General features: G+C 48.1%; 1 protein-coding gene across 3 annotated transcripts in view; it reads right to left on the bottom strand.

Annotated features, from left to right (window-relative positions):
- sox5 (SRY-box transcription factor 5) overlaps positions 1-27,891 on the bottom strand; it is a 154,106-nt gene that overhangs the window by 98,678 nt on the left and 27,537 nt on the right. For all 3 annotated transcript variants that reach the window (XM_055511423.1, XM_029164181.3, XM_041072067.2), the window contains one exon: positions 14,171-14,371. The gene's annotated coding sequence lies outside the window, so the exon portion shown is untranslated. The remainder of the gene's footprint in view (positions 1-14,170; positions 14,372-27,891) is intronic.

The following is a 27,891-nucleotide window of genomic DNA, read 5'->3' as shown; positions in this document are numbered from 1 at the left end:
CACCGCAACGTGTTCTTGCAGGTTTTGTTCTGGCACAAAAAAGTGCCGATTATCTGGCAACACTGGAGCCGTTCTTGGTCAAGTGGAGGATGTTTGATTTACCAATGAAAAAAATGAAAAAGGACGTTTCTTTATGAAGCTACACAACAGTCACACAGACACGCGCACACACACACACACACACACACTGGGCATGACAGACAACATACTAGTGAAGACAGCTCAGTTGAGAACTGAAATGGAGTCACGCAACAAAGTGGACACTTCACTCAGTGACACCTACCATTGGTCCACTCTATCACGCACACACAAACACACACACACACACACAGTCCTGTGCTGTCATGTATAATTCAGCGTGTGGCCGGGCGGGCAGATGCCTCATCCCCAGGGGGTCCCATCATGTCTTTGCTAGGATGAAACATTTAACAGCACAGGACAAAGTGGAACATGCTCAGCGAATAAACAGAGAAACACACACACACACACACACACACACACACACACACACACACACACACACACACACACACACACACACAGTCTCACTATTACATGACTGCTTTGAAATACACACATGCTGACACACGCGTAGATCAATTAACACACGCTTATTGAAAGAAGTATCGCAAGTAGAGCTTTGGCCTCTGGTCTGCACATCTTGTATCATTATGACCTCAAAGCCCCAATGGACACAAACACACGCACACGTGAAGAGATGGGTGGATGGAAACACTGGTTCTCCTTTTAGGGCCGTGACACTTAGTGCAAACTAACTGCCACTTGGCTGTGCATGCGCATACACACGTACACACGCACACACACACGCACAAACACACACACGCACACACACACACACACACACACACACACACACACACACACACACACACACACACACACCAGAAGTGGGTCACTAAATGAGTCACCCACCACCGTAAGAGCGCTTTCACTGTGGCCCGAGCGAGCGACAATATGGCCGCACAATATCAACATCATGTTCCACATCAGGCACGAGGCAGCGCACAGAGGAGGAAGCTGTGTGTGTGTGTGTGTGGGGGGGGGGGTTGTCTCAAAGTGTATGTGTGATGGACCATAGAGGAAGAAGCTGTGTACAGTATGTGTGAGTCCACTATGAGAAGGGCCTGTGGATTGAATATTAATGTGTCGTAACCTTGACCCAGGCGCCGGTGCCGCAGAGGAGCCTGCTCTGATGACATCAGACAGGGACTCCTACCTGAAGTGACGCGCTGGGACGTGACTCCACGCTACACCTGCTGTCTCAGCTCTATTAACTTACTCGCCCGTCCTTTCCTCGGCTCCCGTCCTCCCGCTGTCTCCTTGATTTCCTTCCTTCCTATTCTTGAGGCCTAACCCTGCCGCTTATCCTCCTACCTCTTCCCATGGTTTTGTTCACCTTTCCTTCTGTTTTACTTATTGGTGAGTGCAGAATGATGACTTAACTCCCCCTCTCCAATCTCCCCTCTCCCTGTCTCACCCCCCCCACTTTCAGCTCACTGCCAGGCTACCACAGCCCAAACTGTTCAGCTGCAACTGTTCCAAGCCCAATAATTACAGCTTGTCAGAAAGAATTAATTTTCTCATTTCTCATAAAGACGTGTAAAAAATTACCATGTTATTATAACGCCGCCACTCTCTGGAGGCACCGACGAAAAAACCAAATTTAATTTCGGAAATTCTTCCCTCGCACATTAAATTAAACACATAAATAAGAGTTTAGGAATTGGGGGAAGGTTGTGGTGGGTTGTTGGTGTCGGTGGTGGGGGAGGGAGCATATGTTCGTTAGGCTGGCCCCGGCTCTGTGTAATGGCCATCGTAATGTTTTGATGGGCCTGGCTTTGTGGTGAGCACCAATACATTTGCATGATCACCATCGCGGCGGGCGAGCGCGCTGCCAATTAGCTCTCGCGATGCTCTGGACGACGCCGAGGGAGAGGACGGGGCACGGGAAGCACACGGCGAGATATGGAGCGGAGCTAATTACCAGGCACGTATGGAGAATAGCATTGTTACCACGGCGGGAACGTACAGTAGCTGGTGCCTGTTCTGCTATAACGGGGCTTTTGCCTGAGGACGCACTAAACGCTCTCAGGAACACACTTTTTATGATCCTCGGAGTTTCATGGAGGCTCAACAGGCCACTTCCGTGGTTTCCGAGAGCTGTTTAAGGCATCGGTCTAAACACTCTCACGGGAAACCTGATTAGCTTCAACACAAGTGCCCTCCTTCACGGAACCAGTGAATGGACAAAGTGTTCTTGCACCTGGCAGGACAGTGCCTTTACGCCGAGAACATTTATAGAACAACTATTAAAATCGGATTCTCAAAACACAATGCGGCTCATTGTCCGATTGCGTCATTTCAGCCGTCATGCGGACGGGCATGCGCCGGCTGCACAGCTCCTTGCTGACGACCGCCTCCGTGGCCCGAGTTACTGTAAATGGACGCATTTGTGTTGCGCTTATATGCAAAGCACTTGAGTATTTTGCCACACCAGCACAACGACAGATGGTATCACACTACAATGCAAGATTCAGGAGAAGATGGTTCAGGTGCGGTACATGACAGATTCTCCTCTCCCATGTCTCATATCTTCATATTCATCCCTTGTCATTCTTGTCATACGGGTCAACTTCCATTCCTAATACAATCAATACCAGTTATATTCTTCAAGGTTTTCCGCATTGCACTTTAATGAAACATCTAGAACAAATATTAGTCCCCTTCGTTTATCTTCAGATCAAACTTTGTCTTCATCAAATATTTGGGTTTGTGACCAGAGCTAATAGCGTTGCTACGTGGAAGCCGCAGCACTAGACTCCTCTTCACTCCAGAGCACGTAGAGGCTGTAGTTTCCAAAGAACCCATTTCAACGTTGCCTCAGATTCCTGTTTTTGATTTCTCCAGACTCTGGAACGTTTTGATATCATTAGGCCCTGTAGATGAGTATTATGACATTAGTGAACCTCTTCTTTCTTTAACTCAGAGTGTCTAAGATGCTGTTTTTCTCATTTGATGCTTTTAATGTCCAAATGTGAGATTTTGCATTAGACTCAGGGTTTCGAATATTCACAAATCTGAACTGAACCAAAGGACAAAAAACTTGCTCGATGGGGGAACTCCCATAAGGACATTAACTCCCACAAACACAGCAAAGACAGGGACTTTCCCTGCCTGCAGCACAGCACAACAGAGCACGCGCACACACTAACTCATTCCCATGGACACAAGCACAAGGGTCACCCCTGGTTGAGTCGCATGCAGCGGGCAGACGCGCGGCTGATCTGACAGGAACCCGCACAGGCCACGGTTACCAGTGCCAGCTGAACCTCCGCAGCGCAGCAGTGATGGGGCCGCGATCTGCCAATGTGACACGGCCGCGACGCGCGCCGCCCGGAACTTCCCTGAAAACGCAGCACAATCGGCCGAAGCTCCACTCCGGGTCCGTCGGCCTGGCGACGCGGCCCTGCTCTGACTCCGGGCCTCGCTCTCCGCACGGCAGCGGCCTCTGCTCTTTTTCATCACATCCAGACACGCGCACGCGACACTTCTTCTGTCTACAGCAAAGTTTTGAAGATGAGCAGTCAAACAGATACAGCGTTGCACAACGTGAGGGCCGAAAATACAACTTTTACTCTCTACTGTTAAAAAAAACAAGACTGACTACTCACTGCTAGGCCAGTTTCCAAATTTAGAAACAGGTCTATGAGACAGACATCAGTCAAACGAGTAAAATTAAAAAGACAATAAAAGTCATTTCACTTCTCTCCTCCTCCACAACACAATCCTTCCATCTATAAATACCATCAGCAGAGAATATGGAATGACATACAGTCAACACGCACACCAGTCTAAACCAATGAGCACGTCGGGGTATTGTGCCAGCGCAGCCGCTACATACTTCCATGGCCATTACTCCCCATGGAAACAGGCGAGCGCGTTCGCCCGTCGCTAGCGCTAACGCTAGCGTCGTACACGCGCGGCGGCTGCCTCAGACAATGAGCTATTTCAGGGCCAAATCGCTAACAAAAATCCATTTTTCTACCCCCCCAACTGAAAAACGAGCGGCTCCGAAGCGAACGCAGCGCGGCACACGTCTCTCTTAAGCTGGATTTATCTCCGTATTTTGTCATCGTTCTAATTTATTCCCCCAACCTGCTTACAATTACAGCCTTTTCAGAACTCATATTTGCCGGCGCGTTGTTCCCGGAGAGATTGCGTGGTATCGGCAAATGAATGAGCGGGGGACTTGCATAAGGTGGAAAAGCTCCTGGTGTACTTTTGTAGATTATCCACTTGATACCGATTCATTTTCTCTCCCTCTCTTGTCACAGTTTTTGTAAAGGAGGCGATGTAGGACAAACACACACAGAACCGTAGAGTGCATTGGAAGGGAGTGGGCTCATCATCTTTAGTTGTGATTACAACACTTGGCAGGCTCTCCCCTGCCTGTTTGCCTGCCTATTGCCTTACAAATGGATTAGTAAGCCCTGCTCCATTTGTGTGTAGTTTCTCCGAGATTTAGGCTGACTTACAAATAACACCAATCAGATTTGGGGAGCCGCCGTTGTGTAGTCAACGACTTAAGGACAACGGCGCAGCACGGCTCGCGGAGCCCGGGCCCCGGGAGCGGCGCTCGCCAACGGCCCAGAACTGGAGGCGCCGTAATAAGGGAAGTCTGACTCCGACTTCTGGAGTCAGTCGGCGGGTAATCCACGGGAGGCGTGCGGGCTCATCCCCTGGTTTACACGGAATACAAGGAGGGGACAACTCTGATCTGCGGCGCAGCGAAGGCGATGTGTTTATACAGGCGGGGGGGGGAAGCGGGGCACAGATGAATCACAGCGCCGAACAGTTGGTTTCAGCGGAGAAAACGAGACTGTTAGGAGCGATAAGGAGCGGTTCATCCAAATAAGGCGGCGTTTTCTTTCTTTATTTACAGCTTCTATCGCTGAACAAATTCTTAAATCCGAGGGATTTGGGTTTCCACTTGGTGAAGGTGGTTAACCTCAGCGCTCCCTTCCTTGTTTTTCCTTAACTACAGCAGAGGCCAGTAAGAAAAGGCTGATTCAGACCGAAATCCGCCCGTTTACTTGCGAGCCATTCACCATTTTTAATGCGGCACTGAAACCGTCAGAGATTTGGATTCAGCTCTTTGGTGCCGTGTGTTTGAAGGTCCCTGTGTTTACAGAAAGTATAAAATATCTGTAACAATTCTTAACCTACTGTATCTCATCCCAAGTGACCCTGAACCGAAACACAAGCTGTATTAAAGAAAAAAAGAAATCCGAACACTTCACTTTTGCAATATTAAAGCGCTCTGCTGCCCGGCTGTTATCGCATATGTACCGTATGATGTTGATACAGTATACCTCAGTTCATCAGGTGGGACACTAAATGCACGTGTGCACACAAGGTGTTCTAGGTGCATTGCTCCGAGGCGTCCCGATCAGCAGCTACCTGACCACAATCGGTGGCCTATCATTTCTAAAGCACAGTGATGTGAGAACACTCATTTTCAGCGCACAAGCAGGGAGTTTGCTATATGGCAAAAGTGTGTGTGTGTGTGTGTGTGTGTGTGTGTGTGTGTGTGTGTGTGTGTGTGTGTGTGTGTGTGTGTGTGTGTGTTGGAGAAGGGGGGGGGGGGGGGGGGGGGGGGGGCACCTATGTGGCGGTTCTCCTGACCCGAGAGTACAGTTTGTGTGAATAAAGCTCTAAGCTGAGCTTCCATTAAGCCCCTTTCAACCCGGTGCTTTTCTCTCTCAGAAACTCTGTCTGATGGAAATCTGCTTTTGTTGCCGCAGTTCAATGTCCCCACTATCTCCTGATGGAAGGAGAGAGAAAAGGAAGGTCTGAATGGGCCTCTATAGTTTTATGTTCCAGACAGTTCATGCACACACAAACACACACAAACACACACACACACACACACACACACACACACACACACACACACACACACACACACACACTCCTTGCACCTCTACAAAGAAATCAATGCTCTCAGTTTTCCTCTCTACACACAGCATCTCACAGTGCCACAGGCTTCTTGTGATCAAACACCACATCGTGTTCTGTAACTTCTGATACGGAAGCGAACACACTGAGCCTTTTGTGCCCCGGTGCTGCTGTTCATTTACATTGTGTTCAGCTGCAATAAAAGATGCTATTTTTTGAAGACTATTCTTGTCATGTTTCCTTTTTTTAATGGAAATGTTTTGATTTTATTTGTAATAGTAACCATGGTATTTTGTTTGGTGCCAGGTCGTGTCCCTGTAGACTACATTAACATATTTCTCAACCCCACTATGTTAACTATGTTGTAATAAATCACATGAAAGAACATTTATAACATTTTTATGAATCTTCATTTTCCCAGAAACTTCACTGAAGTTTAAATCCTTTTAGCAATTTGTGAGTGTCTCTTTCATAATCTGCTTACATTTACTGTACTGTCTGATTGTTTTTGCTCCAGACTAATACAGTCCGGTTCAGTTTGAATAGGAACGTGGGGGGGCTCTCAGGGCCACCGTACAACCCTGAGACCTGGAACGAAGGCTGGCAGTACGGACAGAGACGGGGAGCGAACCAAAGGGTTGCAAACGCAGACCCAGAAACACATCTGTAACATCTGCAAGGGCCACGGTGCCGAAGTCCAGTCCTGTTTTATCAGATCGGCCCTCCTCTTAATGCCTCCGTGCAGGTCAGCTGGCATATTCATTCCACGCACACACACACACACACACACACACACACACACACACACACACACACACACACACACACACACACACACACACACACACACACACACACACACACACACATCCTCGCCACTTAATCACGTTACTCACGGCCCGCCGCCGTGCGAACTCGCTCGCCTGGCGACGCACAGCTGCGCCGACGTGTTCGCTGCACGCTTGCTGTAGATATGAGGAAAAGCATCACTGGGCTTCCATTGAATGTATAATCTGCACATCTGCACTGAAATTAAGTTTCGTGAGCATTGTCTAATCGTCTGCAAGGGCACAATCGCTATTCAAAAACATCAACAGTGAAGGACTTGTACCATTCACTTCACGTGGGCAACAACACTGGTGCAGATTCTTTCCCCTTTATTCATTTAAAATGGATTACGGCTGTAATGATGCATTCTGTAAATGATAATGTTAACAATAATAAAAATGCGCTTCATTATATTCCACGGGCAAATTAATGCCCCAGAGTGCATTATATGAAACGAAGGCTGGTTTAATGTTATACAGACAATGCGGCGTTGGGTCCAAAGATGTCACCATGAACCACAACTTACTGGAACAAATGTGCTCAGCAATTATGCATCAATGACATCAGGGTATTTTATTGTTTGTTGTGTGGACAAGGACGCATCTCGGTACCTTGACCCCTTCCCCGGAGCTGGCCAACTAGCTATTCAAGCCAGCGGTTCCCTTTGAAACACAACATCGCCACTTTTCTTTGCCAAGTCGAGACCGTCTCGGCTAATTAGAATTATATAAACAAGCGAGAACGAGACCTTTTTTCTCCACTGTCTTTGTGAGACGAAGCGAGTAGGTTGCATCTCTGATGGACGTCAATAGGGCGACCAGGTACACAGCTGCGGGGCCTTGTGCAGAGTCTTGAAATAAACACAAACGTCCTATTCTCCGAGGGCTCTCCGAGCAAACGTCCACACCGTGTCTGTCAGCCGCAGACAAATGAAGCGGGATCGATGAGTGCTACAGACACGGAGGCGGTAGCTGAGTAGATGTTTCGCTCCGATTGTTTGTGTTCTCCAAATTAAGTTATTATTTATTCCCATTAACAAAATATGATCCTGATACAATGAAGCCTAAACTTTTAATGCTGCATTTGAACACGTTAACCAACACAGTGGGCTTAGAAATCACCTGGTTACCTTGATGTCAGGTTTTAGATGTGTTTCATGTGTTAAACACACATCTCAGAACAGTGACTGTGCTTTTGTCCCGTCACTTCCACTGACATGATCTGCTTCCGACCATAATCGGATGTTAGGCCAATATCAGGTCTTCTCAATTAATTAAAAGAATCGGTGACCTTCATCTTTGCCTCGAGCTAGATGCACGAACCTCCACGCAGAAGGGAAGGCATCCGAATCAGACTCCTCTGCTTTCAAAGAATACACGTCTGCTCTGACAATGCTTTTCCTTTTGTGCTCCCCACTACGGTACGACCTGCTGGCCACAGCGGCAGCGAAGGCCAAAGGTCAAAGCGTAGCGCTCAGGCTGGCTATTCCTCTCCCAGCCTCTATCTTTCTCTCTCTCTCTCTCTCTCTCTCTCTCTCTCTCTCTCTCTCTCTCTCTCTCTCTCTCTCTCTCTCTCTCTCTCTCTCTCCCTGACAGTTGCTAAACCATTAACACCGCCTCCACAATTAGTGTCTTCTCACAGACACACGCACACACGCACACACACACGGTGACACCCCAGGGCCCAGCACAACCCAAACAGCATAATTAGACATCCCCTAAACAAAGCACACACTCTATAATTACTCCGTAATGTTACATAGCACAGGGGACTCAACAAAGCCATTTTCCCCGCATCAACCAGTGGCGTACACACATGCTATACTCTCATCCCATGTGTCTGCAACTGTGTACATATCTATCGATTTCACCAGACGGAGAGCTCCCAATGGCTGTTGTCTGACTTGGGAGGATACCGTGCTACGCTCCCTCTCTCTTTTGTGTGTCACACGCACACACGCACACACACGCACACACACGCACACACACGCACACACACGCACGCACACACGCACACACGCACACACGCACACACGCACACACACACACACACACACACACACACACACACACACACACACACACACACACACACACACACACACACACACACACACACACACACTTCCCTCTCTCTCCCTCTGTCTCGTTGCTTCCCGGTCCCCGGAATGGGACGTGACTAATATTTCCAGACAGAGCGACAGCGTAAACACGGGCCCGAACACTTGCACCGATACCGTTGTTGACAGGGCACCCCCCTCGACGCCCCCCTCCCCCCCTCCCCTCGACATGAACTCAACAAAAAACGCACCCGGCCTGTCCTCTCCTCCCCTTTCTCGCCCCCTCCTGTGTGCCCTCCAGTCAGTGCAGATATTGCTCTAAGTTCAGCAGCAGTAAATTAAATCTCTGTGCCAAGCCAAGTAGTGTGAAATCACATTAGATGTTAATCAGGGACTATTGTGTTTGCCTTGTTGAATTTTAGCCTTTTATTGTGGGTGCTATCTTTGTTATGTGCATTTTCATTTCTATCATGGGGGAGTGAGGTGATGGTATCTGTACTTTTTGAGTTCACTGGTTAGCAACTATGGCCGCATTTTAAAGTATGTGTTTGCTATCAAACCAGCAGAACAGCTTTAATGAGTCAATTCACTTGTGTTGCTCAAGACAAACGTGACACAAATAATTGTCTCTATGTACTGAGTCTCCGTTAATGAGCTAAAGCTGACTTTAACAGCAAATAAACCCGCCCAACATCTCTGTGTCTAATGATGATGCCGCTCAAAGACCTTTCTCCGCGTCCAAATCCCATCCAGAGCCAATCAGCGCAACTTAGACGCCACTGTTCCCCTTCACTAGGCTGCAACTCTTAATCATTCCCTGACTAGACGAACAAAGAACCAGACAATGAACCGGAAGATGTGAATTAGAACACGGCAGGTGATTTGAAAGTTGCTGAGGTGCAGGTGTAAAGATTGGGAACGGCACACCTCACTTTTTAAGCCATGCCCACATATTGGACATGAAGATGCTAATGATCATGTAAGAAAAAATACTCCTAAAAGAGCTGGGAAGCCTAAAAAGTGTGCCAGACTAATTGATGACAGGTTAAATAAAAATGAATAAAAGGTTTTTTCATATCTTCTGGTGATGTAATTGGCCGTTAAAGTAGCCAACAAGCGTAGTAGTACCAGTGTAACCACGAAACAGGGATTTTGAAAACAGAGAATGCGTAGAAGCCATTCGATGAAATTAAATGCTTATGCAGCTGGAATTAATTAATTAATAAGAAAACCTGTTTTGAAACCTGAAAATGTGTTTTCTTTTTTGTGTTTGTACGGGGGGGGGATGCATAGCACGTAACATATGGGCAAAATGGTGCCTGCACCAACTTCATTTAATTTCAACAAAGCCGTTTTCACCAACATACTATGGGTTATTAAGCGCTAACATCATTTACGGCATCCTACAATACAAAATATGAAGGGAAGCCTCCACAACGCGACCTTCGAGGAAACATGGAAACATTGTCTCGGCAAACAATCTGAATGGGCTGATGGGATAATCAGCATTCAGAAGATCTATTCACAGGACCCAGTAATGATAAAGACGCGGCTGCCCTTGACATGCTTATGCTCTTTAAAAAACAAATATATATATGTACTGAATATTCAAGGCCTGGAACGGCATCCTTAGATACGACGACATTCAACAGGAGGAGCAAGAAGATGATTAATTTCTTGTGGCTCATTGAAAAGAGGTAACAAAGGTTGCCATAATAATATTTTTAGAATTGAGCAAAAAACTAAAAAGGAAATTAAAATAGAACAAGACCTCACAGAGATACATTTGAACTTGTGTCACTAAAGCTATAAGGAGCGGTTCAGGGGCCGCCTGTGTCCTGGCTATGCATAACATCGCAACAGCTACGACGTGCGACTTAGCCTTTACAAATGGACTGAATGAAGCTTATCTCACGAGGCTTCACGCAGTTGCTGCGAGCTTCTTTAAACGCGTGTGTGTTTCTGACAAGCTGTCAACGTACAGTATTTCCTGTTTTTTGTATTTTTGTGCCAGACATTATTACTGCTGTGTCATAGTTTGACACTAGGTTCTCAGTGAAAGAGTAACTCACAGATGTGATGTGAGGGATTGAGCAAAGCGGATGTGTACGTGCAGTAGAAGTGGAGCGATGTTCTGCTGTACTTCCGATTTTTTTTGACATATAAGAAGAGGAGCTGGATCAAACACTGCAGCTGTGACACGTCTGTCCTCCTTGTTGCCTCCCTGCCCCTCACCCCCCTCCCCCGTCTTCCCTTTTACGTTCCTCCCGGTGGCCTTTCTTCCGCCTTTCTCTCAGAAACAAGGAACACTCCATCAATTTTCGTACTCCTCCCTCCACCCCTGCCAACGCCGTCTGGGCAAGGGACCGCAAACGGACAAAAGGACGGGAAAAGACAAAAAAAGGGGGAAATTATTGATTTGATGTCAGCGTCAATTAGGGAGAGGAGAGGAAGAGGGGCGGCATAGAGAGAGGAGGCGAGAGACGGGCCGAGACGGGAGCGCTGGCGTCACACACAGGTGAAGCTGATGGAAAGTGTAAAAATGCAAATATGGGCCAGTAAGAAATTATGTACACACGGTCACAAGAGTAATTTCTGTGCCAATGCACAAAGGGGATAACACACACACACACACACAATCAGTTCAAATCCATCCACACGCACATACACAGCGGTTGCTTATTGCTTAAACTACCTGTTGTGTAGAGAAGGAGTCTGGTTCCTTACGGTTCACAAGGTTGAGAAAACATAATTTGAGGCAGAGAAGATTTATTTAAAAAAAGGTCCAGTGACTGCAGCATCATGTCTGCGTGGGCATATTTGGAATTCAACTGAAAATGGAGTGAACACCACACAATAGTCCCACAAAAGGTAATTACTGACCAGCGTGCTCAAGTCAGGCTGGTTCAGGATCAGCGCACTGAATCAATTAGACATTATAATCCTGTTGGTCAGCTCAAGGTCAGATACTTCCTGTCATAAGCGGTTGCATCCAAACCCAAGCCAGCTGTGCTTGGGCGCTTTGTGCATGCATGATAAAAAAAAGGGGGCTGCCTGAGGAGGCGGTGAGCGACAGTTATTGAAGGGTAAAACTGGATCGATCCCCTCGCTGTCATGCAGGTAGACGCTTGGACGAGAAAGCGGAAAGAAATTGGACTAACAGATGGGAAGACTGGGAATTCCTCCAGTATGCGCCCTGAAATGAGTCAGGACGCCCCAAATTACAACTAACCCCACGGTCGCACTCGCCACTAGTTGCTTTAAACATTGGAATAACTAACAGCTGACTGTGAAGAGAAGGAAGAGGAGGAGAGAGAGAGAGAGTGCTCAACTGGAGAACAAATACAACTAGTGGAGTCTTAAACGTGTGTGTTTGTGCATTTGTGCGCATATGTGGGAAACAGAAGGGCACAGTGTGGATATTGTTCCTTTTTTCCTTAGAGGACATAATGTCTGACTGCGCACGCATGCTCGTACAGTTAGACAAACACACACGCCGTGTGTCACCGCGCATTACCGTCGCTTTCTGTAGGCGCTGCGTCCAGACAATGACAGGCAGGCAGGAGCCACGGCATAATGAGAGAGAGCAGGGGCCTCGGCTCACGCACACACACAAACGCAGAGGGCAGTCGGCTTCACTTCGTCCCCTAGCCTCTCAATTACCCAGCAGGCTTTTAGTGCCACTCCGCTCCACTACAGCAAATTACCCAGGGCCCTGTCTCACTTAGAGACCTGTGACTGCGCGCGTACGGGTGTGTGTGGGGGGGTGTGTTGGTGGGTGGGTGGTTGTGTGCTTGACAGAGGCAGAGCAAGAGAGTCTGTGTATGCGCGTGCGTGTGTGTGTGTGTGTGTGTGTGTGTGTGTGTGTGTGTGTGTGTGTGTGTGTGTGTGTGTGTGTGTGTGTGTGTGTGTGTGTGTGTGTGTGTGTGTCTGAAGCGGTGGCTGGAGCCCAGCAGAGGCATGTGAAAAGCTAATAAAAGTGTTTGAATGTATCTGCCATTAGGCTAATACCTCTCCACGAGCAGTTCACACACATGAACACACACACACACACACACACACACACACACACAAACACACAGCGGGATGAACAGGAGAGATGAGGCAACGGGTCCGACGAGGTCCCCTCTCTTAGATCAAACGCTAAACGCGCTGGGTTTTACTGGATGACAAATTAAGGAGTCGTTAGCTTAAGAACAGATATACTAATGGCTACTTTAATTGCATAAAGGCTTTAAGCAATAGCTGCATCCTGGAGAGAAGTCCTTGTCAACAACCTACTGATCTGAACGCTTACTGTGATATCACAGCATCAGTTGGTAAACACTGGCCGTGCTTCAGATGAGCTCTGGTATCGTATCAAGCCTCTCGGCAGCATGAGGGTCACGCAGGAGAGGCCGGGAGCCAACGCGCTGCACTATCGATTGGTCAGAGCACTGACATTTCACTAATAGTAGAAGAAAGTTTGAGGGCAGTGGCGACCCGCCCACAGCTCTCGACCCAACTTCAACTCCTTATCTCCCTTTTGGGGGGGGGGGGGCATCGATAAGGAAGAGACACAAGTCGAGTCCACGAGTCCTCGCGATTTCTGCATGGTGGCGTGAGTCACGCGGCTCCGAAAAGACCAGCGTGTTTGTCTCGGCCAACGCGACCCGATCACGGCGCATTACGAGGAATGTGGAGAGCTTCAGGCGGTCAGCCGGTCCCTAAGGGGGGGGGGGGGAATTAAAAGTGATTTTAAATACAGAAGACATCACCTAGCGTCACACAAATCCACTTTTGTCTTTGAGTGACGCCTGGCTCTAATATTGACAACTCGACCATTGTGGAATTGTGACTTCTTCCATTGTGACTTCTTTCTGAACTGAGGCACAATCCAAGATGTCATCCTGAGCATAACACCATTCGGTTGCTATCGATTTTCGCTCCGTTAGTTTAGCAACGTCCTTCAATTCGAGCTCCTGTGTTTGATATGACACGCTCACATTCTTCTCCAGAATAAAATGCATTTTTGCCATGACACACGCATGTAATGGAGCAAAATGGTGTCATGCCGACTGAATTGCCAAGGTGGTATTTGTGGCAGAATATGACGAGCGTACTGTAAGTCACTGGTCGGAAAGGAGGCGTGCGTTTGTGTCTTTCGGCCATTTTGACTGCACAGTGTTTTTCGTCTCGCCTTGTTATCCGTGGGTGCTGCGGGTGTTCGCATGCGCGCGTGTCTATGTGTGCGTTTACTATGTATCGGTGCCTGTGCAGTGACTGCGCGTGTGCAAGAAGAAGAAGAAGAAATGTGTTAATTACCAGCAGCTCTGGCCTGGTGCTGTGGTGAGAGGCAGACAGAGGGGCCGACAAAGAGACAGACCGGGGGAGAGAGGATCAAAGCAGGGGTCTGTGGCCAGGGGGCCCCCTCTGTGCTCAGATGAAATGCGGCGGCTGCAAACTTTAAAGACTTCCTGCCATTAGCCTGGACCTTGTCCCCTCGTGGGCCTGGACCTCCTCCTGCTTCTCCCCCAAAACAATGACATGGAAAGAGAGAGAGACAGAAAGAGGGAGAAAGTACAGTGACCATAATGATACAAAAGAAAAAGCCTGCATTAGAGAAGACATTATTACAGCACTAACACCGTGTTGCTTATAAATAGAAAGATCTTACAATGCGCAGTAATAATTAAGTCTTTTTCTTAGCATCTAAAAGCCCATTCGTCACGCCGCACAACAGGCGCAGATACAGTATATCCGAGGACTTTTGACAGGCTCACAAAATGAATTTGCAAACATTTTTGATTAAGTACCGAACAGAGCACTTCTTACACTAAAGGCCAAAGGCCCAGAATTTCACAGTTCCACATGCTAGTGGGTGGATTTCTTTCGGTGTTTATTGGCTTTCAGTGACAGTTGAGTAAATATCTGTGGGTCTTAGGCTGAGCTGTAATAATAATACCTTCATACACCAAGAACCAGGTTCTCTGTTTGTCCTGACAGCTGACTGTTAACACACTGACTCACGTTTGCTGATAAGTTCATTGTTAATTATTAAGTGACTTCTCCCAATATTCCTGGCATCTTGCTGATCAATTGAGATGATGCTGTTTAATCAGGCCTAATAATAGTTATAATGAAATACCGATGCAATTTGCTCCTCAGCCGCTGGTTGACTTTATAACTGGCAACAGATGCTGAATGTCTGATAGACACAGTACAAGATGCTTATGAGGACAAGACCTTGAGGTCAGCTGTAACCATGGTAGAGACTGCGAAGCAGAGCTTTAATCAGCTAGGACTGAGCAGAGCATTCGGACATTGTTTGTTGTTCTCTTGTTCCTTTGTTGGTCGTCATGTACAATTCTTTCTGTTAATCCCGACACAAAAAGGATTGTCTCGCGGACCTAAAAATGCCACTTTAAGAGCACGACCTTCACTCATGAACTACCTTTTCATAGTCAGGCATGAATACATACATAATGCATGTTCACCTTCACATACTTCAACTGTATGGCACGGGAGTGAGCGTTTGCATTCTTGCATAACCTGACCATTTGCTCAAACGCAACTCTGTGTGCGTGTGTGTGTTTATGTGTGTGTGTGTGTGTGCCCCCTAACGAAAAGACAGTAAAGGCACTTCCTCTCTGTAATGCAGGCCATGTGGAGAGGCATCCTGTCAGGGGGCAAACATTGCAACACACACACACACACACACACACACACACACACACACACACACACACACACACACACACACACACACACACACACACACACACACACACCTGACAAAGCCAGAGGCACGATCTGACCATCTCCCTGGGCGGCGGTGAGCGGAGGAAACTCACCAAGGGCTAACGAGGGAGGATCAAAGAGCGCATTACCATGCCTCCCGTCTTCCTCCTGCTCGGCCTCCATCCCTCTCTCTGCCGTTCACAAGCAATAAGAGGCCCGCCGGCCGCCTGTCCTTGTACTTGTTAGGCGGTGACAATAGGACGTGCCTCGAGCCAAAGGAAATTAATTATTTACCCTGCTCCCTCTTGTGCTCCTAAAGAAAGACAGAAAGAAAGAAAGAAAACCCTTTTCTTGTTTTACCATTGAACTCACGGCCCTTGTATTACACACAAGCCTTTTCCTGCGGCCTTAGATGTTAAACGCTCAGAATAATTCTGCTCCTCTCTGTCGGCGGAGATATCCATCCACGCTCGCCTGCGCCGGGATAAAGGTTACATACTTAAAGAGATCATGTATTTTGTATAGACAAAGCTCCGCCGGTGTTACGCGCGCGTACACACGCGGTTCAGGGTGAACATCAAAAGAGCCTCATATGAAAAAAAAAAAAAAGCTAAACAGGTTGGAAGCGAGGTGTGTGTGTGTGTGTGTGTGTGTGTGTGTGTGTGTGTGTGTGTGTGTGTGTGTGTGTGTGTGTGTGTGTGTGTGTGTGTGTGTGTGTGTGTGTGTAACGAGGCTCTTCCTGACAGGCATACGTCTCCTAATTAATCTGATTATAAAGAGACAATTAAATCCATGATGAGGCTTCATATTCCCTGACCCCCAGCGATGTGGGCGAGACCCCAACAAGCTGAGAGCTGACACAGGCTGACACCAGCACATCTCCGCGATAGATTGTACTCTATGTGGATAAACACACACATGCACTGTGCAAAAAGTACAATATGCCCTTGGCAAAGTGGCCTCAATAATTATTTCACCTTTTTCCCTCGCCACCTCCCTTTCTTCCCGAATCCCACTTTTCCTCATCATACACCATTATCCTCCTCCTTTTCTTCTTCTTCTCCTCTCTTTTCCCATCTGTCCGCCCCTCCTGACTTTCTGTCTCCGCTCATCTTTCTTCGTCCCTGGCCGTCCGTCCCGGCCCTGCCTCTGTTCTTGGGACTCATAATGACTGTCTTTGAAACGAGGGGGAGTAATGGTCACCTTGGTAATGATCACATTTGTGTGGTGGAGGCTGAGCGCAGCCCGTCGGCGTGGGCTCACCTTGCCCGCTCTCCTTCCCCAGCATCTGACGGTGAGCGGAAGCTGGAGAACGACACTGGGAAAAAAAAAAAAGAAAAACGGAACTGTTCTTTTCCTTTCTCTGATTTTCCCCCTCCTCCTTTCTCCGTTCCCCCCGTCGGATCAATACTAGGAGACGCGGGGCCGACACAATGTGCTGCGGGCTACGCCGGGGCCCGTGCGGGCCCCAGACAATCCATCTCCATACATTCGTACTGGTGGGGGACATGATGAAAGCTGCCTTCATTAGCTGTGCCAAAAGACTCATATTTCTCACAGGGCATAAAAGGCCATTGTAAAAAACGCCCTCTGTTCCCTTTCAAACATAAAACGTGTCAGACAGCACAAAAGGATTCCAGTCGTCACAGAAAGCAAGGATCATTACCGAGCACGTCGGGAGGAGGAGAGCGAAGCGGGCCGCGCCGAGCGAGCGAGCGGGCGGGCGAGCGAGCGGAGCAATGAGAGGGAATCGTGATCAGAGGAATATGAGGGGAATAGAGTAAGAGTTCTGATGAGTAACCTAAAAGGGGCAGGACAATTGCAAAGCAGCAAAGAGACCAAGAGGGAGAGGATTCAGATATATATATATATATATATATATATACGTGGCAAAAGATTTCCAGATTGTTCCTAACGCTTAGCACTGTGTCTTTTGCTGACTTCTTGTGTGCAAACCTTGAGTTAGAGGAGGATTTACTTTAAAAGCTCTTTTTCTGGAGTCCTTGGACAGATAATGACTGCACTGCTAGTCTATTATTAACTAAACAGGCCTTGCACGCTGTTGTTTCAGCCTCTCCTAACTAGAGCCTTCACAACAGCGCCTGCTTTTTGGATGTCAATGGTCCTGCACACACGCAAACACACTGCCCACCGCCGCCACGTTCTAGCTTCAACTGCAGGGAAAAGTGACCCCGCGAGTGACTGGCAAAGGAACTCAATTACTGGTGGGGCGCCACGGTCAAGTCAAGCTACGCTGTTGCAGTTTTACAATGCCTGGACTGGCATTGCTCAGGTAGCAAATCAGTGAGCTTGTAGCGTGATTGTCCCTCAAAAAAAAAACATAATAATTCAAATACTGCAAGTTCCACAGAAACAAAGACGCCGCTCCGGAGCCCTGATGAAGGAGGCTGACCTCTTCTGTAATATTGACAATAATCTCTTACACAAGCTCCCTTCTTTTTCTTTACTCTTTTTCTATTTTTTGCAATAAAACGCAGACAGCAATGACCCCTCGATCCCCGTCAGAATTCTTTTTCGAGTTTTTGAGGGTGAAAGCGAGTGGGTCGGCAGCGGCGGCCGACGTCAATGCAGCGGAGAACATTTACAAGAAAATAAACAAGCGGTGGATAAAGGAAGCAAAATGAAAGGACTGGAGGAAATGAATGGGAACCAGGTGTTTACAGTACCTGCATAGAAGTGCTATTCACCTGTTTTTGAGTATTCAAAATACGGTTTAGATCTTATCCTTTTACTACTAGTCTACAGCTTTTAGTGGCTTAGAGAGGAACTAAATGAGCTAAAGAATAAAAACACTATGAACTAATAAACATGAATATAGATTCAAGTTAGTTACTGCTAAAAACAAACAGTAAGGTGTGAGTGAAAAGTCTTTTGAAGGCGTTCATATTCTCAATCTTCTTTGGATTGACCTATTTAGGAGGCAGCGTGCCGATGAGACAACAGAAGCAACAAATTGAGAAGGAGGCGAAGGTCGTGTAATGGAATAAGTTCCCACATTTGTACCGCGGCGGATCAACTTGTCGGCTGCGGCTTAAAAGACTCATTACATTATTAAGCCACAGAGCGGTGATTTGTTTTCCAGTACAACAAGCCGCGCTGCGCTCAACATTAACCACACATGCTGAGGTGTGTGTGTGTGTGTGTGTGTGTGTGTGTGTGTGTGTGTGTGTGTGTGTGTGTGTGTGTGTGTGTGTGTGTGTGTGTGTGTGTGTGTGTGTGTGTGTGGAGGGGGGTCTCAGCGGACGTGTACACGATGTAAAGCCACCGCTGACCTGCGTAGGAACAGCAAAGATTACATGGTACTTACAGGAGGTCAGGCTCCAGCGAGAACGAGGGGAGAGAATAAGGAGGGGGAGCGTCTCTGTCACCGGAGCTGAAAGGGAACATACGGCAGCTCTGCTCGTTACAGCGACGGGTCAGGTTTGGATAATACTGGACCTGCAGATACTGTCTGCGAGCTGCTTCTGGAGCCAGCGCCTAAAGAAGAGCAGCCCCCGGTTCCTCCCTGCGCACACAAGCGGCAGCGATACTGGACGGAACGCTTGCTCTTTTATCAGTGTTTTGCTAAAAAATTTAAAAGAGCACACTTAATACAAGAGTCACATAAAACTGGCGAATCTCGGGCCGGGGGGATTTATGCCGAGCCGTCGTTTTGATTCAAGCAGGAGTCAGGGGCAAAAGCAGAAACATTCGGTGACCTTCCTGCAAACAAGGAAGGAGAGAAGGAGAAATGAACGCTATATGCCAACGCTATAGGCTAACGCTAGAAGCTAACGTAGGGATCAGCAGGTATCCCGTCATTAGCCAGCGTTTAACTAAATATTTAAAACATCTTTTTTAATTTAATGAGCACCCTGACGCAGCCGGTAAAAAGTAGACTGATCGCTCAGATGCATTTATTTCCTGTTTTGTGCATCGTTGTTCCAGGGGCATGTGATGGTGAGAGACACGCTGCATCACATGGCCTGCAGCGGCATGAAGCGAGAAAAACTGCATTCCCACTCCGCTCTCTCCCCCGATGCACCCCTTACACTATGTCTTTGTGTCAAATGAATACATTATTTGTACGGGACTTCACAGCACGCGATTCACATGTTAATCGTTTGTACGTCTTCGCATTTGTTAATCTGATTATGCCCCGACGAGCATAATCTAAAAGTGCAGCAATAGACACACTGGGAGCGTGTTGGCCATGTGACTGGAGGTGCAGTTTATGTAGAGGGAGTCCAAACGTATCTGAGTAGCGTGTTCAAAGTGCAGCGAGGCACAGCTGATGGAGATAACTTATCGCTGCCAGTTGGCAGGTGCCCACTTCTGTCACTTGGCTGGAGCCTATGATTGCAGGTATATGCAGATTCTATCGGCGAGCGGGTGAGTCGCGAGCGCCGACGGGCTTATCAGGAGGCTGCAGGAGGCGGCTCCCGGGGCGGGAGCGGCGGGAGAACACCTGTTGGAGGGGGGCGCGGGAGCCGGCAAGGCCCGGACGCGTCCCGGACGCTCGGTGGCATCGGAACAAGCGCAGGGACACGGGGCGGGAGGTGTCCATTGGGCTCCTGCACTGCGAGGGACACGGCCCGTTTTTGATCCGCCACTCTGAATTCTTCGGTTTCCCGCACCTATGTTTTAACAGAGGTGAAGAGTCGCAGACCAGACTGGCCACGTAGAGTTTTTTGTGAAGATTAGCGTGCGGGAAGCACATGTGCTCTGAGGGAGGTTCACCGCGATAATTACCAAGCGCTTCCCGTTGCATCTGCCTCATGCTAACTGGTGGCAAGCCAAGCCGACAACGCGCACCGACAACAACAGTCCCTCTCTGCTGGCACGGCCGCCGCCGCCGCTCGCTGCTCTCCTTTTTGTTTTTTTATGCGCTCTCGGTGTCTCTCTGCCTTTTTCTCTCCCTCTCTCTAACCCCATCTGTCTCCCTTCCTCCCTCGTTTCTCCATCTCCTGCATCTTTATCGCTCCTGAGCGAGCGCTCCGTTTCTCCCCTCCCACTCTTGTTCCCACTCCTCCTCTCCGCGTTCTCGCACTCCCTCTTCTCTGCACCCGGGGCCATGTGGTCCAGGCGAGGTAGCAGGGTGACAGCAGCCGGACCCTTTGGTGTCACAAGTTTCTTATCTCGCTTACGAGGTGGCGGCGTGCGTGCGAGAGCGCTGTGTGTGTGTGTGTGTGTGTGTGTGTGTGTGTGTGTGTGTGTGTGTGTGTGTGTGTGTGTGTGTGTGTGTGTGTGCGCGCGCGCCCAAGCGGGGTGCTGTTCTCGAGGGCAAAGTGAGGTGTGAGAGGATGATGCACTTGATACACTGTGAAGAGAGGAGGAAGAAGTGAGGGGAAGAAGTGGAGGGAGGACTTTCAGAGGGGGGGTGGCCAGGACTCAGCTACTTGCTCTGAGTACGCCTCCTACTGGACTTCACTTTAGTCATCTGATGGTTCACACTGGAAAAAAAAAATCTGTGAGCCTTTCTATTCTTTTCAAAAACAACTAAACTGAGCTAAGCCAGTTTTTCCCCTCTATCAGCTTCTTCACATAGTTCAGTGACTTCTATGTTTTAAGAGAGCTGTTATAGAATATATGTTATAAAAAACGTGTTTTTTAGAAACACGTTTCTATTTTATGTGACTATTTGCACTGAAGCAGATCTATTCATCATAGTCAATTTAAAACATCTTGGACATTAAATTAATGAATAAATATTAAAAATGCTAAAGCAAATGGTGTGGATCAGATCTTGCCTACACGGCAACTTCTTAACTTCTGTTGAGCTTTTCCATAGATTTTTCGTATTTGGGGCCATTTTACCTACTTCACAATCTTCTTTGAATGCTCAAATGTGTCCATAAAGTCTGGGGAATCATGGTTTGGCAAAGCAGCAACAACCGAGCATCACTTCTAAACCAGCCTCCTCAGGATGTGGCCTCGAGCGTCATTCAGGTGAGGAGCGTCCCTGGGCGAACACGCGTTCAGGGAGGCAGGGGTCCGACTGCTGCTGCCTCTCTGCAGCCTGTAGCTGACAGACAGAGCAGAATGGCTCGACTTTTGGATCGGCGCCCTTTTGTGCGCGGCACAGACGCCGAGCAGACATTGCACAGCCGTTGCGTGGACGTGGAGGCCTCGGGTCGCCGCTACGCTGTTATTAAAAACAGTGTGATAGCATGTGGGCTGATCCCTCTCCTCTCTCTTTTCTCTCCTTGAGCGCCATCCATCGCTCCTCTCCTGCCCTCCTTTCAGTAATGGATCCGCGGCAGTCCTCAGTTTCTCATTGTTGTTTCTGTTATATATTTTTTTCTAACTGTGTTTACCAGTGAGGCGGCCTCCCTCTCCCGTTCCTCCCTCCAATTTTCCCTTGGTCTGGTCCCTCTCAGCATTCAAAGACACAGGCTGTGAGACCTTAGCTGACACGAGTGACCCATCATGGGATCCCATCATTTGTGCAACCAGGTTATATGGCGAGCACATGGAACACTAGGGTTTATTCTGGGCCTTTGAAATGTCACTGTGACAAGTGTCACCTGTCTGCATATATTGCAGATGATCCCTTTATCTTTTTGATGAAGCTCTGCTGAGTATTACAAAGTTCTGACCAAGACAAATGCGAAGGAAATATTATGGCTCATTCCAACAGAGGCAAAAGAAAAATCCTCATTTTCCTCTCATTTCCCCGTTCACTTTCCCCCGAGAGTGCTGCAAAATGGCCTCTATTACAATACCCATCACAAGCGCCTTTTTAAAAAAGTGGATACACATGCACGCGGGGGGGATGCGGGAGCCAAAACATTCACATTACGAGAGGCTTGACAGAAATGCGCACATTCAGGTGGAAACGCTCATATGCATAGGCAAATTGCGAGCAAAAAAGAGCACAGAATATCATGTCTTGGAGCTGAATGAGGGAGAAAGAAAGTTGCAGCGGAGCCAGGCAGCGGAGGAAAAGGTGCACCTGGTCAACTGTGGGTCAACCCAGCCAGAGCCAGGTTCTTGCCTGCGACCTCATTCCAGCTTCGTACCTCACCCCCCCCCTTCCCGTTCTCACCCGCACCGGTCTCTCCGTTTTCCCCTGGCCTCCTCTGTCTTTCCTAGACGGGGCACGTCAGATGTAAACAAAGCCCAACGCCAGCCGCTAATTAAATAGATGAGCGGTATTAACATAACCTGAAAGCCCCAGCCAATTGTCCACCCCCTCTGCTTCGCTTTAATACCCCTCCTCATCATCCCTCTATTTTTTTATTTTATTTTTTTCCTTCTTGTTGTGATACGAGCAATGAGCGCCAATTGTGGACAGTGTAATTACCATTAGGACAGAGAAGCCTAGCAAGTCTTTGATATGGTAATGATGCTTCATGTACACCCTCTACAACCTCCAGCCCCCCCATGCCCAACGCCGCACACACACACACACACACACACACACACACACACACACACACACACACACCAGTTCCGTCACCTCCCTCTTTTTTACCCCCCCAATAACACACACTTCCAAATAATCTCACCCATGAATAACAAGTAGGGCAACTCGTCAACACCTGATAGTGATGGACGCAGTTTGGCGAGAGCTGCTCCGGGGTAACGAGAGGGGCAAGACGGAGCGGACGGGTGACGGATGGAGCGACAAAGGGCAGGGCGTGTGTATGAATGCATGTATGAACGGCAGACCCACACCGGGGGAGGAGGAAGGCGGGGGTAAAAGGAGGACAAGAGGGAGAAAAGGTTGACGAAATTAAGACTAAAGAGGAAAGGAGGTGCAGGGGAAAGAAAGTGGGCTTGTCATGGAAGTGTAACCTCTGTTATTGTCATGTTAGCTGCATTACTGTCAGCTCCTGTTTTAATTATTAATTGCACTTGTCAGACATCATTAAGTCCTATTTAGCATTTCAGCGTGAGTCTGACTTAGAATGACCCCAATGCCAGCATTGTTCTACTGAAATTCTTTTTATCATTTCTTCTCATTTCTCACCATCTTCCCCCTTTTCTGTCAGACCCCCACATCTGACCCCCCCCCCTCCCTTCATCCTCATATCCGCCCTGTCTTCTGACTCCTGCCCCACTGCTCTCCATCGTTCCCTTTCCTCTCCATCGTCTCTCATCTCCTCTGTCCAGCCTCTGGCCCCCAGCCCGCGGATGGAACGGGAACAAACTGCCTGCCCAGCTCCCCGCTGTCTCCCTCTCATCCCGACTACACAGACCCATCCCTCCGACGCCTCTGCGGGTCCAAATCCCGGAGCCTTTCCCCTCAACGCCATGTGCTTCTGGCCAGCCACGCAACATAGCCATGGACCTGGATCGCGTGAACAAGGGAGCATGACAAGTCTCACGGGGGACACAATGCACAATGTCAGACGCAGAGTGTCCTGTACATCCAGCTCCTCGTCTTTGTGCTGGTAAAAAAAAAAACCAACACAAAGATGCCACTGGCTCAGCAACATGAAACCTTTGCCAGCTAAAGAAAAACTTGGACTCAATACAAAAAATGGCCCAATTAAACTTCAAAAAACAAACACTGTACGCAGCATGTAATCACATGTGAACTTGTGGCGTAGTCTAAAAAAAAACAACCTAATTATTCACTGGAGACAGAACATACAGTGACTTAAACTGCAGGTGCTACACTATATGCTGGCTGTGCCCACAGGTATTGTGCGTGCATGAAAGCAAAATGTGTCTTTGTTGTCGTCCATACATGCAATGTGTGCAAACCATTGGCATCCCTAGCCAGAGTTCCACAAATATGTCCAATGCACAGTGTATGATAATGGTATATCGTGACCCAGCGTGGTTCCCTTTAAATTAGGCCCACGGACGGTACAATGGCTTGGTCCAGCAGGAAGGTGTGTCTCAGGAGTCACATCCTCCCCTCAAATGCATAAACACTTCAAAAATAGGTTTATATATCGCGCATCGTCCTCGTTTAAACCTGGCATCTGCATTACCCACAATGCAACTCTGACAGCTGAACTGACAGGACTTACAAAAGATTGCACATTGACGATGCACAATGTATATATACTCTCGAGAAGCTTGTCTGATGTCTGAATAAGATTATAACAAAATAAAATGTTATTTTAGAGTCTTCATATTTTGTGCTGCATATATAATGAGGTCAAACTGAGGCCTAATTGTGACTCGCACATAAACCCTGCAATCAAGTATCGAACAAACGTGTGATTTCACTATTGGTAACAAGCCGCAGTGATTTAGAGGAGTTGTCAGAGGTGAGAGAGCCTGAAGGTAGGCAGGCCTCGCTGCTCTCCCTTTCCCTCCTCCCGCCGGCTCCCCAGTGGGCCGCGCAGAGCAGAGGGAGCCCCGGCCGATCAGAGGGGAGCCCAGATGGACCGACACACGTGCGCGCGCACACACACAAACGGGGAGGCACGCACACACTCGCATGTCATATGTTATCCCATCTGCACAGTCACCAAGCTGCCTGTAACCCCAGGGCCTTGTGGGGGGATACGCGCATGCAAACACACACACACACACACAAACACACACACACACACACACACACACAAAGTATGGGCAAACACTGAGTCGCACACAAAGGTCACAAGAACGCGCGGACGTGCACACGCATATGCACACATGGAGGTGATCCCCGTGTGTAATTGGAGGTGAGGATAGCTGCAGCCTCCCCTGTTCGCTTGACTGGGCCGAGGCATTTGTAGCAGCAACACACGCGCACACACTCAATATGACTCTTTTCACATGAGTGCAGAAGCCATTCTATCTGTAAACACCGATGGCGATCTTCATGTGTACTTTGTCCTATGGAAACTGACAGATGCACCGTCTACGAACACACAGGTACATTTCTCATACACCGTCACCAATTAATGTGTTGACAGTGTGCAGATGGAGAGGAATATTGCCAAAGTAAAGACATAATCTATTCTAGCACTGGCAAAAGTGTTAGCGACTGATGCAGCGCCATCATATATAAAGACTAGTGGTAAATCTGTAAGAAGTAGAACATGAACTGTAGCGTTGATGTTGGTTTGGTGGGTTGTGAAGGAAACAGGCAGGAAAGATTAAATCAAGGTCTGCTCGCATTTAAACAATGAATTTCTTCATCAGTCACATAAGAATAAGCTAAAGGGCTAAACACAAACACACAGGCACACACGCAGGCTTTTGTTTAGCAGAAACAAGACCAGTAATCTTTCCTCCACTTATCTTGAACGTGTCAGCTAAATGAGAAGTGAAAAGTCAAATATGAGATGTCACATTTCGTTTACCTCCCTGCCTACTTCCTCCCTGCCTCCCCCCTCAACCCCCCGCGCCTGTTTTGTTCTGCACATCTCTATTTGATTGCGTGCCCCTCCCGTCTCCACATGACGTGCGCGGGGTACGCACTCCGCTCCCATCTGGGTGACGCTTGCGTATCGGCATGTCGAGTTAATGGATTTTATACAGAGCGGAGAGCGTTTAATCTGAGCGTGGAGTAAGGGGGTCTTAAGAGATCGACAAAGAGAGAGACGCGCGCAAGAGAGAGGAAGGTGGAAGTGTGAGGAGAGAGAGACTGCGGAGACGAAATGAGCTGTAGGATAGAAATCTTTGGGATTTAATCCTTCAAGTGATCCCGCGTTGCCCTAATCATCTCATCTCGCTCCGCTTTACATGGGGAAAAAAAAAATCACTCAGTCTTTTATTTATGCAAAACATATTGCAATCGTTCAACAGGCTTTAGGAAAAAGACGAAACAGAACTCGGGCATTTCTCACGTGTAGTCCCAGAGCTAAGAGTTTCTACAGCAGCACCTGTAGCACAAGCTGAAACCTTTCATGACTTCAAGAAACAGTAACAAACAATGACAGATTTATGTGACCACTCGAACCACGCACTCAATGGAACTGGGAAAGCTCCAGTCTGAATGATGCAGACTAAACAAAGCAGCCGAAACAGACACTGAACGCATAAGTTCCCATAATGCATTTGAATGTAGCTCCAATTAGCTCCTTTAGCCTCAGTAAACACCTCCAGTGATACAATCAGTTCTTTCTTTTGTTTCTGTTCACTTTTAATGTTACTTTACCCTGAATCAAAGCACAAACAGCCCACGTCTTTCCTCCACGGCAAAATGAAAGAGGAAATGTTTGCAGGCGAAGCATCACCCGCCTCAAACTCCCTTAAAACCTGCAAAGCTGTGGTTACTCTGCCGCTGACCAACTGTCTCAAACTTGTTTAATTATGTAACTCGGCACTTTGCAGGTGTAAAAAAATCACCGCAGCGCATTTAAAAGTCCCTCCGGAGACCCCGACCGGCAGGAAATTGCGGTAAAGAGTTTAATTGTAGAAATGAGAACACTAGGAGATATAAACTCTCTCTCTCCCGCACTCTGGAGAGCGTTTTCTTTGTTCCTGAACGGTGGGAGAGATAACAATTCCTCCCACCGTTAACTAACCGCCTGCCTGCCGACCGGGTTTTTGTTGTGTTTTCTTGTGTTTTGTTGTTGCTAATAGGCCTAATTGGCCATAACCCAGACACCCAGAGAGCGAGCAAGCGAGAGAGAGAGAGATAGAGAGAGAGAGAGGGGAGGGAGGAGAGGTAATGAAACTACCTGCTCTCTCTATCACGCGCTCCCGTCAAGGAGAGAGAATTCCACAGAGGGACTGGAAGCGCATTAAGGAAGTGTGTGAACTCTAGTCTATGAAGTTTTGTCGCTTTTCATAAAGGTATTGGGGGGGGCAACAGCAAGAGAGAACAATAGGAAACAGAAAAGGTGCGTATGTCTGTGTCCCTGAAAGCGCAGAACAAAGCCGGGTAATGTTTATGGATGATGATCTTTAAAGGGCCTGGCGTTTACCGAGCAGCACTTTGATACCGAGCAGAGCCTTGATTATCCCTGGGTCAGTCTTATAGAATGCTCCCTCTTGATGTTTAATTGATGTGCCCGTTCTGTCACAGGCCTTCGCGTCACGTTTTGATCCTACGCCCTGTTATCGCTACTTTGTTACTGTCCGCGTACAAAGCTCCAAAGTGTGAGGTAACAGCGTTTAATAATCGGTACGTGTGCAGGTTATGGTCACTCGCATCAAGAACACACACTTCACATACAGTAGGAATTGTGTGTTGCATTCATACTCCACCGAGGTTCTGCCAGCGCAGCGCGATCACCCTGCCTGCACTCAGAGGGAATACTATGAGAACAGTGTGTCAGTGGGCAGCCTGCGTGTGTGTGTGTGTGTGTGTGTGTGTGTGTGTGTGTGTGTGTGTGTGTGTGTGTGTGTGTGTGTGTGTGTGTGTGTGTGTGTGTGTGTGTGGTTGGAGCAATGGGACCTGAAGGAAC

Source organism: Betta splendens, chromosome 9, assembly GCF_900634795.4.
Source record: "Betta splendens chromosome 9, fBetSpl5.4, whole genome shotgun sequence".
NCBI lineage: Eukaryota > Metazoa > Chordata > Actinopteri > Anabantiformes > Osphronemidae > Betta > Betta splendens.
The sequence above is the reverse complement of the archived record's forward strand: the minus strand, read 5'-3'. Positions and strand labels throughout refer to the sequence as shown.